Here is a 6,084-nt window from a genome sequence, read left to right as displayed (position 1 = left end):
TTCCGCATCATCCCATGATGTGATAGAGCCGGGTTCCAACTTGCGAAACCATTCAAATGCTACCCCCTTGAGGGTGCCTATGAACAACCGGGTGAGAATAGCGTCGTTCCCCCTGAGAAACCCGATCTGCGCCATGAAGTAATAGATGTGCTATGAGGGTGAGCCCTTGCCATCGAACTGCACCAAGCTAATCGGCTTGAACTTCGCTGGGTATGGGACTATATCCCACTCGACAGGATAGGGTCGAACTACCCACAACTTGTTCATGTTCTGCTAGAGTTTCAAAGCATTGAACTAGCTTTAAAACTCATCGAACCTTCTATCACGGGCACTGCCCCCAGTATGCGATGTTCCTAGCGATGTCTTAGAGGAGTAATCAGAATGTGGACCAATATTATCTTCCATTTTAGTCGCTGGGTGGGGAGGAAGCCCCCACTCTTTACTCCTTGTCGGTCGTTGTGAGGTGTGTGGGGCTCTCTTCTTCTTCTTCTTCTTCTTCTTGTTCAGAAGTTGTTCCAACATCTCCTTTAAAGAGTCGATGGTTGCTTGTTTCTCTTCAAACTTCTTGGCAACCATCTGATCATTCGTGGTGTCAACCATATGTACCCTTGCCAGTGCGTCCCGACTCGAGTGCGAGGTTTAGGACGTGGCTGCCGCTGAGCAAACCTCGTCTTCACCGGCCGCTTAGCAAACCACGTCTTCACCGCCGGAGGGAGGTGCTAAGGTTGAGTAATCAAACCCAATGCTCACCCCTGTGCAACCACGGGTATGCTAGAATATACCACCTTGTTCACGTTGAACAAGCAGATGATTAGGCCCCAGGAAGGGGTCCGAATCTGGAGAACCAGAAAGCACGGCCTTACCCTTGTCCGTCTTGTTGATTGTAGCGGACGGGAGCTCTAAATCATCAGCAGCGAGTCTCTTCTGATGGTGCTGCATCCGACTTGAAGATCTCGGCTTGGAGGGCTGTTAAGTGAGCCTTTCGAATACCGAGGGTCTCATCGCTCCTACACATTGGCAGTCAGTAAGTACTGCCTAAATGAGTCTCTCACAGTGACATTGCGGGCTCACCTCTCGGTGCGTTTGCGAGTTTGGTACCCTCTGAGATCTTCCATGGGTGGTTGGTGATAACCCCTAGGGCCAGATGATTCAGCTAGGTGACCGCACGATTAGGGTTTAGATGAAACCCCTTGCGCAGCCCGGGAGGGGTGGTTAAGTGTTAGAGTTGGGCGGATTCGTCTTGACAGGCGAGTCACCGTGCTTGGGAGAGTTTGTGCCTGTTGGTGGATCTCGACTACTCGCTCATGTGGGTGAACTTGAGATGTCCTACCTACTGCTTTGCCTTTATTGTGAAGGCTTATTTGACCGCGATGTCTGTTTGTCGAGTAGACTTGATGTGGCTCGTTTGATGTCGGCGGTCCGTCTGTCTGAGCAGACCCACGTGAGTTGGGCAGTCTGTTCACTTTAGGGATGTGACCTGAGAAGCAAAATCCGCCTATTTTGGCGAGCCCACCTGGAGCGTTGGCTTCGACATAATTCTCGTTGCGGACAGGGCAAATCCCGCCTAAGCACGAGAGTTCATCTGGTTTGGTGATCTCTTCAGCCTCGGAAGGGATGAGTCTCCATCTCACATCTTTTAGACCCGAATAATAGTTCAGACCGTCATACGAGGCGAAGGTTTGAGCCTTCTGCCGATCGAGGAACTGTTGTTGTCGCTGTCGGGCTCTTCTTGAGAGAGGAGCATCTGGGTAGATCATGTCGGCTTGGTCCGTGCCAAAGCGAACCTCCGTTTCCTCTTGGGCAGAGGTTTGTGAGGGTTGTTTGGTGACCTATTTGGCAATATTTCGCCCAGTGTTCCCGACCTTCGGCTTGACCATGATCGATTTTGGGGAAGTTTGACCCCCTGCCATGCCTCAGATGGGGTCCTCCAGCGTAAGGCCTTTGACCGTTTGAGGTCGGCCTTTATGCATGACTCGGTAATGTTTGTGGGACGTATCACCACCAGAGGAGGAGGAGGACAAGTACTCTTCGTACTTGGCCTGGTCAAACTTGATTTCTAGGGACTCCACTGTTATCCCGACAGGAACCTTGTCGAATTGAGCTACCACCATTTCTGTTGAGGAAACAACCTCTCCCACTGAGGTCGCCATCTTCTATAGGTGTAAATTTTGATCTCCCAAAATAGGGATTTTGTTTGTATTGATAAGAATAGTTTATTACAAACTAATGAATCAAAATTACAACAGAAGCGGAGGGAATGCTCTCCTTGTTTAACGTAGGGACTTTGGTAGCGATAGGACGCCTCGCTCGGTTCTCGCACCGAGTCTGCTTCCATTGGATGATTCGACCGAGGTTGCTGGTGAGCTTCAGTATGCAGTAAAATCTCATGCTAGTCGAGTTCGAGTTTCCAAGTTCGATGGCGATCAGGGCCCGAAGCTAGGAGAGGATGCTACAATACAAAGGTCATGCAAAGAGCCTGTCGTCAACTCCGTCAAGAGTTGAGAGCTGTGGTTCATGTAACTAATTGAATTAATCAATTAACTATGAGGCAACCGAACCCCTTTTCTGTAGCCAGGAAAGGTTCTTAAATAGATGAGAGACGGCGTGGTCACTCCTTGAATCATGGGATATGACCATGTACTGTTGGGAGATACCATACTTCTAACTTGTACTGTGAATGGCCGTTTGAGGGGCTCGAAGCACTGTACCCTCTCTCTTTCACATGGCGGGAGCGGGAAGGCCCATCCCTGTACGTGATATTGCGACTGCTAGATGTCCTGGTGAGTTTGACGAGCTTTCCAATCGCCGGGCTTGACTCGTACAGGTGAGTCAGGTTTGCAGGCGAGTCTCGCGAGCTCAACTTGTGCAGGTGAGCCGAGCACGCGGGTGAGTCTAGCGACACAGTGGGTTTAACCAATCACTTGTACTGTGGATGAACACTTGATGGTCTTAGAGTACCTACGCTCCTTCCCTTCACGTCGTGCCTAGTACTCGAGCGAGTCTGACAAGTTTGTCTATTGCTTGGCGACTTGCTTGGTCGTTCAGGCGAACCTTAGCAGCTTGATCGAACTTAACTCATGCAGGCGAGTTAAGTATACAGGCAGTATCCAACGATAGGAAAGATTTAACTAGCCACTAGTATCATGAGTGGCTATTTGATGGGCTCGGAGTATTGTACTCCTTCCCTTCACATCGTGGGAAGTGGGAAGGACCATCCTCATACGTGCTATTGTGGCTTCCAGGTACTCCGGCTAGCTAGGTGAGCTTGCTAATCGTGAGTGAATTCAGCTCTTGACTCGTGCACGCAAGGTGAGCTTCAGTCATGAGCATGCAGGTGGACTTGACGATTGCATGGATTTGACTGGTCACTCGTACTGTGAGCGGCTACTTGATGGGCTCATAGTATTGTGCTCCTTCCCTTCACATTGTGGGAAGTGGGAAGGCCCATCCTTGTACGTGACATAGCAGCTGTCCAGTACCTCGGAGAGTCTGGGGAGTATGTTGATCGTCTGGCTGATTGTCTGGGTATGCAGGCGAGTTTCTAAATCACATGGAAGATTGCCCAAGTGTAGGTGAATTTGACGATCGGGTGGCCGTGGTTTGTCCTGGCAAGTCAAACACACAGGTGAGCCCATTTTTCAAGTCGTGCGGGCGACTCGAATACGTAGGCAGACTTTAGTCTTATCTGCAAAGGTAATTTTTACCGTCTACAGTCGTAAATCCAAACACTTGAGGAATATGACACGGGTAGGCCAACACTTGACGGGTATCTTATGGGTTTTGCATGCATCTTGCTTTATCTACCCCATTTTTTATGGTGCCAAAAGGGGAGAAACATCTCCTCTTTTGTGCACATAGTTAGGGAGAGAGAGCCTTATAGATAGGGGGAGCAACTATCTATAAACTAAATATTCAATATTTGCTCTTGAATAATGGTTGTTTATCATCATCAAAATGGGGGAGGTTGTTACCTTTTTGTTTTGATGATGATTTACAAACACCATTATTGGTGCTAATTGCTTGTTGAGCTATATTATGTAGATTATAATTTATCAAGCTTGTTAGCACCATTGTTGGAGGATTAGATGGAACAACAAGCTACAACGATGATATCCAAGGAGGTGGAGGTAAAGTGATGAAACAAAGCTTTCAAAGAATACAACATACAAGAGAAACTTTATGAATATAGTAGCAAATATCAAGACTCAAGCTATGTACTTATATGTGAGGGATATTTGCATTTTTATTTCTCTCTAGTGCTTAATATAGGCAAGTAGTATGATAGATTACATTTGAAGTTCTTGGGATAACACACTCACACATTTTCAAAACTTGTATTTTGACATTTTTGTTAAACGTTGAGTTTTCACAAATATGTGGTCCTTTTTGTAAAAATTCTTTTCAAACAAGTTTGTTATTATATTTGAAAACATTTCCCAAAGTTTCACATTTTTTAGGATTTACTTACTATTTTCTATAGGTACTGGAAATTCATTTTTAAAAATCAAAACAGGATGAAAATCTGTTATCTGTCGACTGATGCAAAAGATCAGTGGACTGAAGAAACTGGCCAAAATCATCAAAAGTTTCTGCTTTTGCGACTGACGATCTATCAGTCGACTGATGAATCCTTCAGTCGAGTGATGAGCTCTTCAGTCGACCGACGAGCTGCAAACGACTTACAATGGTTAGCTCATCAGTCGACTGACGAACCCCGTCAGTCGACTAATAAGCTTCCAATGGTTAGTTTTGTCCTGTTTCTAGATTTTTCGGGTTTTGAATATTTTTCTTTTTCTTTGGGGTTAGGGCTGATCTCTTGAATGCTTATAAATACTCTCCAACCCCTATTACTATAGTAACTAAGCAATCATTGAAAATCTCTTGAGTTTGTATTTTGCGTTGAAAACGAGCCTTAACTTTCAATTCTCTCAATTTGTTTTCATACTTGCAAATCCCAAGGTTCAACTACAATCTCTTCATCTTGCTATATGGCTGTTGTAAGAGAGCTTCTTTTCTTCCATTTGTAATATGTAGAGAGCTTGATCTCATGGAGATCTACTATGTGGTTGTGTGATCTCAAGAGGAGATCGTTGTGAAAAAGTTCTAGCTTCCAAACAGTGTTGTGATAGTGAAATTCTCCTTGAGAATGGAGAGCGGGGACGAAGGTCGGAGGACTGAACCTCGTGAACATATCGTGTGTCACAATTGTCTAACTGCTGTTGGACTCTAGAGGGGAGGGGGGTGATTAGGGTCTTAAGGCTATAATTGTGCAATAAAAATAAGGCAAGCAATACACCACAATAATGAACAACAAATGTAAAGGAGATAGAGGAGAAATCGTTATCCAAGTGACGCGCGATGTGTTAACGAGGTTTGGCCCGCTGACTACGTCCCCTCTCCCCACTCTCGAGGAGAATCCACAACACAACCCGGTTTGGAAGCCGGAACTTCTTCTACACAACAATCTCCACACGATCTCACAATTACACAGTTGATCACCTCAAGATCACACTCTCACACAGTTGATCTTCACAAGATCAAGCTCTCAACAGTAGTAATGGTGTAAAAACTCTCTCTTTACAATGACCCTATGGTAAGGAGAAAGATTACACTAAAGCTGGGAAGTGAAACTGAAAACAGAGAAGACCAGGTTAGAAAATTTTGGCTCTAAGTAAAACAGATCTCTGGTTTTTCAAAAGCTTGTGACATTAGAGGAAGAAGGAGTATATAGGGTTTAAATAGGAGAAAATACAGCTGTTTAATCACATACATTAATCCCCCAAATCCTAGAAAAATCAGCGCTTAAATCTGTACCCCAAAAGACCATTTGAATAAGACGGTCGACCGAACAAATCTCACGGTCGACCGCGAGCTAGCTTTGAAACTTGGAAAATTTTCAGAGACTTCTGCGGTCGACCGTTGTGGTCGACCGTTGGAATTTTTGAACTCACGGTCAACCACGGCGATCGACCGTGAAAGTTTCTGCTGCCCACTAACGAAAAGACACATGCGCGGTCGACCGTGGCGGTCGACCACAAACTGATACACATGTAAACACTGATTTTGACCCTCTTAAAAAATCTG

This window comes from Asparagus officinalis, chromosome 4, assembly GCF_001876935.1.
Source record: "Asparagus officinalis chromosome 4, Aspof.V1, whole genome shotgun sequence".
Taxonomy (NCBI): domain Eukaryota; kingdom Viridiplantae; phylum Streptophyta; class Magnoliopsida; order Asparagales; family Asparagaceae; genus Asparagus; species Asparagus officinalis.
The sequence above is the reverse complement of the archived record's forward strand: the minus strand, read 5'-3'. Positions refer to the sequence as shown.